Source organism: Condylura cristata, unplaced genomic scaffold (assembly GCF_000260355.1).
Source record: "Condylura cristata isolate star-nosed mole 26May11 unplaced genomic scaffold, ConCri1.0 scaffold00019, whole genome shotgun sequence".
NCBI classification, from domain to species: domain Eukaryota; kingdom Metazoa; phylum Chordata; class Mammalia; order Eulipotyphla; family Talpidae; genus Condylura; species Condylura cristata.
This window is the reverse complement of record NW_004567120.1, coordinates 11,122,870-11,135,821: the sequence shown is the minus strand read 5'-3', so window position 1 is coordinate 11,135,821 and position 12,952 is coordinate 11,122,870.

Sequence of the window (12,952 nt, the reverse complement as noted above, 5' to 3'; positions counted from 1 at the left end):
CAAACACAGGATAAATGTGATAACTGCAAATTGATGCTTAGATACAAACAACCGTATTAACCTTCCCCTCAGTTCTCTGATATTTAAGATGAGAAAATCTTCAACAGCAAACATTTCCTAATTAATCTGTCCTTGAATTTTCCTGTAAAGTTTACTTATTTTGTTTGGTAGATTTCACTAGATTCTTAAAATGATAGTCTTATTTCTTGCATTGGAATAAATTCTAGAATAGGAATATCTGTGCTCTTGGTACTGAGGTGAATCTTACCTGTATTCTTAAATCTGGATTCTGCTTGGGCCACCCATGGACCTCTACTCTGGTTTCATTAATTGGCTTGTGTAATATAATTGACCTGCTTTATGCAGTTACAAGTTAATGTGTGAGTTTGACCTCAGATGTTTTTCTCTATATTGATTGATTATTGAGTTTGTCCTCAAATTATTGTATTTTGGAGCTGAAGCAAAAATTTTAAAGGATGTCACAAATTATTTATGGCTTGTTATTGATCTAGTCTTATTTCAGATGGAGATTGGTCTCCCCCTTCTGTGTGTGGATTCTGTAGAAGAATTGGGAGCTGCTGCAAGAAAGTTTCCTTTTGGTGTTGACCAAAGGCAGAGAGATACAGGCTCAGAATTTCTTGTCCATCTTTATTCTGATAAAGTCATGGAAGTCCACCAGCCTGGGTGGGGCAAGGCAATGGGCCAGGCACATCAAGCATCCCTTTCCTATAAATGACATCAAGTACATTGTCTTCTTCTCCTACACTGTATACTAAGGACCTGGGCCTACATCAGCAAACAGATATGTGCCCTCTGTGGAAGTCTGTCACTACAGAACTATGGAAGGCTCCTCCTTAATTGAACCACCCCATAGAGTATACTAAACACATGCTCTCGTGATTATTTTGACTGGCGATGTATATATATCATGAGATACAGAGTCACAAGTGAAAACACTAGAGCTGTCATCTGTAAAGAAAGATTTTCTTTTACAAAGGTCATTTTGATTACCTTTTTCATGCAGAACAAAATCACAAATTTTTATTTTGGACTAAACTTGATAGTGCTTGATCTTATCCCATTGAAAGTGAGAATTAAATCCATTTACTTCTTTCTTGATTAACTGAAAGGGGAAAGAATGTTTTGTCAGCATATCTTTGAAGATAGTACTATGTATCTGCAGTGTGAAAACTGTGACAAACCTGCACCGATGATGCTCAGGAAATACATAGGCACAGATAGCTGGTAAATATTTCAGAAATAAGAATATTTTCTTACTTCTTTGAAGAAAGACAAAAAATAGAATGTCTTCTTAGTGGTTGCTACAGATAGCGTCATCCTGTTGCTAATAGTATAATGAAAATACCATTAGAGATTTTGATCATATCATTTGCTTCTTGCATCTTAAAATGTAGGGAGACCCTAGAACTCATTAGGCAAAAGATGCTTGTTTTACAGGGGATAAAGACTAGAGAATTTATTTGCAAAGGTCACAAATATAAAAACTTCCTTAGCCAATATTATGTTTGTTTCTTAATGCCATTGTGCTAATTGGTTATAGTAGGTGTTGCATAATGACTGACAAGACAAATGAATGGTTGTAATGCACTACCACATATCACCCTTCCTGTGTAAATGAGTCTTGTCTTAAACAAGCTTTATATAAATATGTGGTATGCTTAATGAATAGTTCACATGTCATTATTATGAATTTTTAACAATATGAACATACCTAAAAAGTGTGGGTTCCTATGTCCTGGCTACTAGTTGGCCACTCGTGGGCAACAGTGAACTATTTGCTATCTGCAAATCACAGCAGGACATTCCTTGGCAACCTACGAAGTATAGCACCGTAGGGATAGCTGGCCTGGGCAAACCTAGGCCTCTGTCGACCTGACTATGTGACTGTCTCCATGGTGGTCTTCGGGTAACTCTGCCTGTGATAACATCAAATACTTGGTTGACAAATGTGTCTCTTGACATATGGTCATGATGGCCCCTTCCCTGTGCCTGTACAACTTTGCCTCCCATACCTAGCCCACCCTCCAGACCTTATTCCTCATACCATTGATGCATGGTCAGCTTTTACTAGCCTGTATGCTTTCAATAAATGGCACAAGGCCTTCTGCTCAAGCAGCAGAGTCTTGTCTTGCAAACCTGCTCCACGACTCCTGTGTCTCTCATCATGTTCCCGCTGCAAAGCAGCAACAACGTTCCTGTAGCAACAAAAATTCAGTAGTGAGGTAAAAAGAGTTCATTACCAGTATTGTAGCTGCTGGTCCCTCTCAGTCACCGACCCCTTTCCACAAATTGTTATTCTCAGTTTTATTACAATTGATTAGTCTTATGTGATTTTTGAATCTATATAAATGAATCGCAGAGACTCTTTTTGCCTGTCTTTTAAAGATGAATAATTTCAGAGGAAGATACACAATTTTTTTAAAAAAAAATCCATTCTTGTTTTTTTCATAATTTAGGGCTTTTCTCCTAAATTGCAGTCACAGTTGTTTTCCTACCACCAAGATGCTCACAGTCTTCCACCACACTTCACCACACTCTTCTCCCTACCACCTGACTTTCTACTTTGGCCACCTCTTTGTCCCCAGGCCCCACACCGTCTCAGATCTACAGCCTGCTTTTAAGGATCACTATTACAGTTTATCATTTATTCTTTTTTTTGGGTCTCTAGATTCCACATATAAGGGAAACCATCCAGTATTTACATTTACCTACTGGCTCATTTCACTTAGAATAACCCCTTCCAGGTCCATCCAAGTTGCCACAAATGGCATGAGATGTCATTTTTTCTCTTAGTAACATTCCAATGAGTATATAGACCACATCTTTTGATACACTCATCTGTTCAACCGCATTTAGGTTGTTTCCATATCTTGGCTATTGTAAATTGTGCTGCTATAAACATAGGAGTGTAGGTTTCTTTCATATTAGTATTTTCGTGCTCTTTGTGACACTGAGCAAAGATACTGGAGACACTGGAGCAAAGGTAGCCACACAATTGAATTCCAGAGTGGACTTGCTGGCTCATATGATGCCTCCATTTTTAGTATTTTGAGGAATCTCCACACTTTCCAGATTGTTGAATTTGTTGACATATAAACGCTTATAGTAATCTCTCATTTTCCTCTGAATTTTTGTAGTGTCTATACTAAGTTCTCACTCTCATTTTTGTTCCTATTTATTTGAATTTAGCTAGTGGTCTATTTTGTTTATATTTTCAACGAACCAGATTTTGTTTTTATTGATCTTTTGGACTGTCTTTTTGATAATTTATTTCATTTATCTTTGCTCTAATTTTTATTATTTCCTTCCTTCTACTGGGTTTTGAGTTTTCAGTTCTTTTTCTAATTCCTTGAGATGAGAGCCAAAGTTGTTTGTTTGGGCTCTTTCTAGTTTCTTAATATGGGCTTATACTGCTATATACTCTCCTCTTAGAACAGATTTTGCTGAAGGTTATTTCTTCATTTTCATTTACCTCGAGTTATTTTTTTTTATTTCCTCATTAATCCAGTGGTTGTTCAGTTTCCATGTATTAAAGTATTTCCTTGTTTTCTTTTTATAGTTGATTTGTATTTCAGTACCTTTATGGTCAGAGAATTTACTTGGTATAATTTTTCTCTTCATGAATTTGTTGATGTTTGTCTTATGACCCAGTGTGCCATTAGTTTTGGAGAATGATCCATGTGCACCTGACTGAGAAAAATCTGTATTTGTTTTTTGGGGGGTTTAGTATCCTGTGAGTAACTATTAGACTTATGTGGTCAAGTTGTTTAGGGTGATTATATCCTTATTTATTTTCTCTCATTGACCTATCCATTGGTGAAGTATTAAAATCTGCAAAAACATATGTATTTTATCTAATTCCTGATTTTATCAGAAAATTATAACCATATTGTTGGGTGCAGCTGTAGATTATTTTCATTTTTGTGTAGCATTTTCATTATATGACTGTTAAATACTTTGGTTAGCCATTGTACTATTTATGAGTATATGGGTTCCTTTTAGATTTTGTATCATGGATATGGTCTATAAACATTCTTGTCTTTGCTACACATATGTATTACTTTAATGTGTGTATAGGTATAGCTATGAGTGAGCCTGTTGATTTAACAAATACTCTGGATGTACTGCCTCTCCATATCCAGGATCCACTTCTTTCTTTTCTTTTTTAAGATTTGTTTATTTTTGCATGCAGAACTAGGATAGGCCAGAGGTACAGGGGTGGTGAGAGGATTCACCAGAGACAGAGCAGGGAGCAGAATAGGCCAACTGACGAAGTACACTGCTGATGGGGAGCAGCAGGTTGGTCAGGAGAGGTCTGCTGTGCTATGTGGATGACCTCCAGGGCTGAACTCATGCTGAAGTGACTTTAGCTTCTTGGTGCAGTGGGTTAAAGCACAGCACTACCAGGGAGGGCCCCAGGACCCATTTCTTTGGTCATTTGCAGTAGCTCCAATGGACCATTCCTATTAATTTAATACTTTCTCGTGTTAACCACCTGGGTTTCTCTACAATTATTTTATTGGGACATCTAATCTTATGATAATTATTGTAATTTCTGATATATGTAGATTTCAATTATACTCCTGCTATTTGCTTTATTTTTATCCCATCTTTTCCCTGATCTTTTCCATTCCACTTAGTCTTATTTTAAATTAATCAAATATTTTTGTTATTTCATTTTGTCTTTTAATTGCTTGACATTTAAATGGTCTCTTATTTTTTTTAAAAAAAAATTATTTATGCATATGAACTGGGGTACAGGCCAGAGGTGTGAGGGGTGAGAAGATTCAGCAGAGACAGAGTGGAGAGCAGAACAGGCACATTGACTAAAATACACTGCTGAGGGGACCAGTGGGCAAGTCAGGAGGAGTCTGCTGTGCTGTGTGGGTCAGCTCCCTGGACAGGGATTGAACCCGTGCAGCAGTGGCTGTGGATAGCTTCGTAGTGCTGCACTTTAACTTCTTATGCCACCAGGAAGGCCCCTAAATAGTTTCTTACTATACTTTTTATATTTACTCAAGAGATTATATCATCTATGATACAGACTGACATAATTTAGTATTTTGTCACTTCTCACAGTCATATATCCTTATGATACTTTTGATATTTATAAACAGTTCCATTACTATCATCATGGATCTTAAAAATATACAGATGTTAAATTCTATAATTAATTGTGAATATTGTGTCCTGTAGCCAATGTCAATTTATATTTATCCATAGATTTAACTTTGCAATGCTTTTTTTTTTCTATCTTGAATTTCTGTGTGCTCATCTGTGATAATTTTCTTTTGCCTGAAGAAATCTATTTGGAATATTTTTTTTGTGTGTGATTATATTGTTAACAAAATTTATGTTTGTTTGAAAACAGTGCTTTTTTTCTTCTTCAGCTGCTTTTAATGTTTTTCTTTCTTTAATTTTCAGTAGTTTTACTTGGTATGCTGAGGTATACATTCTTTTGTACTTTTCAGTTTAGTGCTTGAAGCAGTTCTTAAACTTTTGGTTTGAGGTCTTTAATCAGTTTTAGAGAATTCTTGATCATTATCTCCTTAAATATTGTTCCTATGCAATTCATTTCTTCCTCCCTCTCTGAAATGACTACTAGATATCTGTTCAGCCTTTTCACCATATTTTATATGATTTTATAAAATTCCGTGTTTATATACTTAGTTTCACTATTAATCAACTTGGATATTTCTTACTAATCTCTTGCTGCATGAATACTCTATTCATCTGTTTCCATTTTTCTGTTAATTTTTTATTGAATGCTAGCCATCATATATGAAAAACTGTAGAAGATATGTATAATATGATCTTCTTCCAGGGAAGACAAACTATCTTTTGATAAACAGGCAGATTAGGAGCTGTTTGTCTTAGTACAGTCAGGATAGAACTTGAGCTGAATCAAGACTAGATTTCAAACATAAAACTAGATCTACTCTGGTATGCCATAACTCTTACAGACTTTTTCTCAAAGTTTTCCATTTAAGCCTAGTGAATGTCCCAGAGCTCCTTCCTGTCTGATGACATTTAGTTGTATATATACTTCTCTACCCAGATCCAGTAGAATCCATGAAATAAGTAACTACCGATAAGAAAAGTTCTCAACTGCTTTCTTATCAGCTTGATTTCTAGCTCTGTGCAGCTTAAAAATTAACCCAAGTCATGTGGTACTTTTAGTCTCACTTCTGTGAGTTTCCCTTCTCTCTGGGATCTTGTCTTCCTAAAGCCCTTTCTTCCTTGGTAGGTATCAAAATCTTCAGGCAGCTTCATTGTGTATATTGCCTACCTTTTTAGTTATTAGTATTATTTTTTTTTGCTAGGGGACACTTGGTTTGCTGCATGGAACTCTGTCATAGTTAGAAGCCATGATCTATTAGGTGACCATATTCTAAATGCCTAAATTATGCGATATTGTATTCTTAAGCACCTACAGTTTGCAAGAGCATATATTTTGAGAAGAATATCTATTTACAAATACACAGTGAGTAGTTTGGGGTTATCTAGTTTTAAAAAGTGCATGTTATGTAAAGACAGATGTCTTCCTGCTGCATTGAATTTAATGCAACCTAAGTGTTATAGTTAGCTGAAATTAAACTCATGCAATTTGTGCCAAAAAGGGTGGAACTGGAAGGGCTTATACTAAGAAAAATAAGCCAGAAGGAGAAAGATAAGTACTAGATGGTGCCACTTACATCTGGATTCTAGAGAAACCAAACAAAGGCTTATGATAAAGACAAACTTTAAAGCCAGCCCATGAAAACTGACCATATGCCTGAGGCACCCAAGAAGGAGAGGGAAGGGAGAGGCAAAGGGGAAGATACTTGATTTGGGGGAGCATAATGGACTATGGTGGAGGACTGTGGGTGCTTTGGTGATGGGAAAGTTATGTGACCACACCTGAGGGGAGAAATCCTATATTGTCAAAATATTAACAAGGATGTTAAACAATGGCACTTCATTAATTAAAGTACCATTTTCATTATATATTCCATGTATTAAAAAATTACACGAAACAAAAAGCCCTAAAACTCTCTAACATTTTCTCACTTGATTTACAGTGGAAAAAAGTCTCTTGTCAAATAATCATAGGAACAGCGTTCTACTTTATACTTAATTTGATGCATGTGAAATAATTATTCTTGTTGAACACAAAGTAGTCAATGGATTTGTAATCGTCTTATTTTACTTTTTAAGATTTTGAATTTTAACATTTTGGTATATTTATATATGTGAAAATGCTTATATTATAAAATGTAAGCAACTTGGTAGAAGCAGCTGTCATGATTCCAAATTATGGTCTCGCACAGTATTTTTATTATTTCTTAAAAACAAGGTTTTACTATTGTAGGGATAGAATTGAAGTTTCGTGAGCAATCTTTTGCTTGTAAGAAATCAAAATTCAATAAAAAACTAGCATAAGTCAAAATATTTTACTGACTCACATAACTGTACCATCCAAGAGTAGATTCTGGTTTATGGAGCACCCAGAACAAGGAACTCATAAGATACTGTCAGTGGTTGATGTTCTTTCCATTCTTAAAATAGGTTTTTCTTTTTATATTGATCTATTTTTTTTTTTTTTTTAGTCAGGCCCTTTCTGTACAGGCAGAAAGGTGACCCTAAGAATGTGTTGTGTTTGGTAATTCAAACACAAGAGGAACCCTGCTGTTTCTATGTCTCTGTGTCATATATTATGGAAAGACTCTGCGATAGTGTGAGCCATAGGCTCATTCACAGACTGATCATCTATGAAGATATGGTAATATAGTTAACTGAATTTTGGTTATATGATCTTGTCTGTGGTTAGGGATTCAGATTACTATGATTAACAGTCCTGCATGACTACATGCAGAAAGGAGTTGCTTATTATACTTTCATTCTCTCAAGTTGTCTAAAGAATACTTCAAGAAACTAGAATTTTCTATGGATCATATTTCATCATGTTAAGTCTGGAAGATATTCAGTATTCTCTGTTGACTGCATTTAGGTAGTTCTTAATGTGTTCAAGCTTTTGGGTTCATTTTCTCCTCATTACATTGCTCTGAAATAAAGGGTTTGGTCTTAATGTATTTTAGAAATACAAGAAGCGCCTTCTCAGTTCATCCAGTCACATTTGATGTTAAGGTCTTCCTTTGGAGTAATTTATTACTATCAGCTTTCACTATCCTTTTCTATTAGCATTTCATTCTAACCATGTGCTTTCACTTATCTTTATTTCTACAGTTAACTTTGAATCCAAAGTCTGAGTTTTTTCAAGGAAGCAAGTGAAGGGAGGAAGTTTATTTATTTATTTTAAAAAGATTTATTTATTTATGCATACAAGAACTAGGGAACAGTTCAGAGGTACAGGGGTTGAAAGGACTTAAAGGAGAGTGAAGAGCAGAACAGGCAGATGTACTGAAATACACTGCCAAGGGGAGCAGTGGGCAGGTGGGGAGTAGAGGTCTGCCAAACCATTTGGGTTACCTCCCTGGCCGGGGATCGAACTTGTGCTGCAGTGGCTGTGGATAGATTCATAGTGCTTTGCTTTAATGTGTTGTGCCACCAGGGAGGGCCTGGAGGGAAGAAATTTAGATGTAGGGCCAGGATAATATGTTGATGAATGTGTCCATATGTTCTACCTTTCAGAGGAACTGAGCACCCTATGGAACTATTATGGCACTAATCAAAAGTTTATAATCATTTCCTGGGCTTCTGGGGTTAATAGCAGGAGCACCAAACTAAAGATAGCGCAGGCACAGGAACTAAAGGGATGAACTGTCCACTAGAAAACTAAGGCTATAATGTCAAAACTATCAAATCTAAATCAAACAAGTTAAGGCAATGTTCAACGTTTGACAGAAGCTGGATGAATAGACAAAGAGTATTCAGAATACATATGAACAGGCTGATTTCCAAATTTATTCCCACCAATAAAAGTAGGTATTTGAGGTTCATCACTGGGAGCAGAGGTGACTACTACAGATTTAAGAGCCAGAATTAGATCATACACTAGTTAAAAGAGGTAAGAGTTCCCAATATATTCAGCAAGGGGAATGTCCAAAAAAGGAGCAGGTGAATGTCTTGGAAAGTGGTGACTAAGGCTATGTGGCACCAAGACTTTCAGAACACTAATTAAAAGCTGCCAAGTATTCTGTCCCCCAGGTCAAACGTTTTGAATGGGAGATGGGAAAGCAGCTCAGCCATGGTTTTGAACTGACTAGGAATCGAAAACAATGAGTGACAAATAAGTCCAGTTCTCAAAATAGCAGTTGCTGCCACTAGTCAATGAACAGTTTTCCAGTTAGCCCATTGCAATAGGGATTGTTAATCCCCTTATTGTTTTTTTTTTTTTTTTAGCCACACCCACAGATCACCACTGCCGTCAGTCTTACATACCAAGCTCTGGCAACTCTCAAGAGGAATTTTCCAAGAGCTTTAGTTCAGTGCTCTAACAGTCACAGCTCACAAGTCATGCCCTGATTCCTTCTGCACCTGGAAACTCTGGGTGGGAGCTGGTTTTCGGCTAGACCTCAGTGACTAATGCACACCTGCACATTCTTTTGTTCCATTGGCAAGGGAAACATTTCACAAAACTGTTTGAAAGGAGTGCTGTCAAGAAATTTGGGTAACAATTCCTACACGAGCCTTACTTTCTTCAAGACTGAAATTAGATCAGATTCTGCAGGATGTTAGAATTAGTATTTCTTTTTTCATAATGTGTTTTTCCTTGCGTTTAATTTAGAAACCTTTATAGGGAAGAAAATATTAAGATTTACAGTTTCTTTGGGTATGAATGGATCCAAGGAACTATATATTTTCTCTTTAGTTATACTAACTAATTTTTGGAATTTGGGTATGAATTCTAGATTATGATGCTATTTCTAGGAGGTGACTGAAGAAATACCATCGTAATTTGTGTCCCGTTAATTTACTCAACATAACATTCACTGCGTGTAATGTCTTCAAAAGGAAGAAAAATCTGCTATAGTTAAGAGATAATTTAAAGGTCAGGGAATGCCAGTTCTTTGGAGTAGAGTGAGTGGGAGAAGAAATTCAGTCTTTGGAAGAGAGTGAGTTCACAGTTTGCATTCAGACGCCTAATTCACACTGTTAAGCATCAATCTTGGCATACAGTAGGTATCCAACAAATGTTCTATCATGTTGCAGAAGCAGATTATGGTTGCCAATCAAGGAGCTAGAACTGGAGAAGTTTAGTTTTAAACAAAGTTTAAGGAAATAGACTGTAGCAAAAGATCAGAGAAAGACTGAATCAGAGTCAAAGCAGAAAAACAGACTCAGTGTGTGTAGAAAAGCAATGGCTAGGATACAAATTTGATTAGAAACCAGGTGAACAGGAAAAAGAAACAGGATACAATTTGATGGAGATACACACAGGATTTCCAAAGGTCACATTTCTTCCAAAACAGTGGATGATGTCAGGAATATGTGGGGATCAAATAAGCTGCAACTGAAAATACAGAACAGGGCAGAGAGACCAAGGTAGAGATACCAGGGCAGAGTTCTAAGCTGCTGGTAGTAATGGAGTAGGTTTGGCTTGATCTGCACAGTGTTTTTGAGAAGCTCCACAAACAGATGTTACACATGGTTGAAGTACCAGACTTGCGGTTCCAGTTGCCTCATACCAGGCCAGCTTCATGCATTTGTTATTCTTGCTTGATTTGGCATTAAATTTGCAATGTTGTCAGAGGCCTTCCGCTTGGAATTCTATCCCCACATTCTTTAAATTCCTATAGTCTTTTATGCTCAACCCCCAGGAATGGCTTTGTTCTAATTTCTGGGGCCACTAAACCTGTTTCATAGAAAGGAATAGAGAGATCTGGTCTAATTTTGCTATTTTTCAGAAAATCATTGACTTTGCTGCTTACCTAGTTCCTGTTTTTATCCTAACTGGTTTCTTTATTTATTCTTTGTAATTATGTTCAATCCTTGTACTTAAATTTCAGTATCTGGATAATTGACTTACTCACTGGCGTTGAAATCCCGTGTTGACATCCTGTCTAGTGTCTATTGATATGTGGCAGCAGCCCTTATGTACAGAGTAAATTTATTTGTGAGACTTTAGGACTTCTAGTTATTTTACGGCCTTTGCCCAGACACTCACCAATCCTCCATTCAAACAATCAAACCTAAGGGAATATACAGCATGACAATTTATAATGAGTGTGATTCAAAAGGTTATTACTGTACTGTACCGATATTTGTTGCAAGACTGGATTATCAAATGAGAATTCTGAGTAGAATGAAGAAACAGTAGAAAAACAAAATTAAGAATGGGGAGAATGATAAATTGTGTGTGTGTAAAATATCTTCCTGTAACACACATATGTATACACACACACACACACACACACACAGCTTTGACAAACTGAAATTAAAATGATTGAAAGGAAAGCTGGTGTGGTAGTCATTGGTGTTTTTCTGCAAATAGTTCCTGCTCCTCTCCCTTTCTGGGCTCCACTGTAGGACTGTACTTCCTGACTCCCTTGTGGTTTGATGGAATCTTGTAATTAGTTTTGGCCAGTGGGTTGTGAGCAGAAGTGACATACCTCATTTCAGGGCCAGAGGCCAGAACATTTAATTGCCTCAGTGAGATGATTCCTAGATTTTTTTTCTCATATGCTTCTGTGACTGCAGATGTTCAACATGGTGTCTATTTTGTCAGCTTGAATCACTGAGAGATTCATGAGTAACTACAATGAGAAGAGCACACTTCTTCCTCCACTTCCATCTCCAGAATCCATGATAGAATTGTCGCATGAGTGGAAATGTCCCATGTTTAAAGCCAAAGATGGTTTAGTGGATTTATTGTTAGCAATGTCATAGCATAACCTAGCCTGTCTTTACTGATATACTTGGTTTGAATATCCTTTAAGTTCCTCAAAGATTGTCATATTTATTGGTGATTGATAATAGACTGGTTTTAAAAGGAAAAGATTTTTAATCAAAATGGAGATTGCTGATTCAGAGAGATGTGCTTCACTAGTTTATTCTCAACACTTGTACCTGACTTAAAAATCCCCAAACCACATACTGAAGAGGATGATAGAGATTAGTTTGAAATCTCTAAGAAAGCAAGCTATCAATAAGGAATCTGCTTGCTGACCAAGCCTGTAAATTCTACCAGGGAATTGAAAGTTTAATTTACTCTACAAAAATGGACTTTAGGATTCAGTTTTGGGAAAAATGAAAACAAAGTTTTATATCATCCTTTACTCTTTTATATCATATATATTTTTTACAAATTTGTAAAATAGAAAATATAAATTTTATGTCATAAATTTTGTATCATCCTTTACTCTCACCCTTTGCCCAATTTTAATTAATATTTACTATGGCTTCATAATTGGTATTTATTTTATTTAAAGTCAACTAGCAATATTATATGATCCATATCTTGTAATACTGATGTTTTAGCAATAAATACAGTCACCTTCGAGAAATCTAAAATAACTGAAAGTTGAAATACTTTGTGACCGATTTACTGATTGATTGAAAATCTTTGTGCAGAATTCTGTACACTCACTGATTAGGTTATTTCATCTTGCCAGCACTTAGAGCAAACTACCAGGGAGCCTAGTTAAAAGGACTGTTATTTTCTTTTTTCTCTGTAAACCAATTCCTGAATAAAAATTTAGACCTCAAATAATCTTTTGTTCTTATTTAAGAAAATAAATGAAAATTATAGAAAATATAGACAATAAAAAGTAGATAAAATCACTCTTAATCAGTAAAGAGAACTACTGCTAACATTTTAAATAAGCTTTTATAAATATGGGGCCATATTAGCTAGAAAATTGCCCTTTTTTCCCAATAATATACATCATTGGAAATTTTCAACTCTTTAAATAAACGTTTACAATGCATTTCGTTGCCTTATTTTATCATATAGATTCACATTTATTTAGTTGAGCTTCCCTAATTGCAA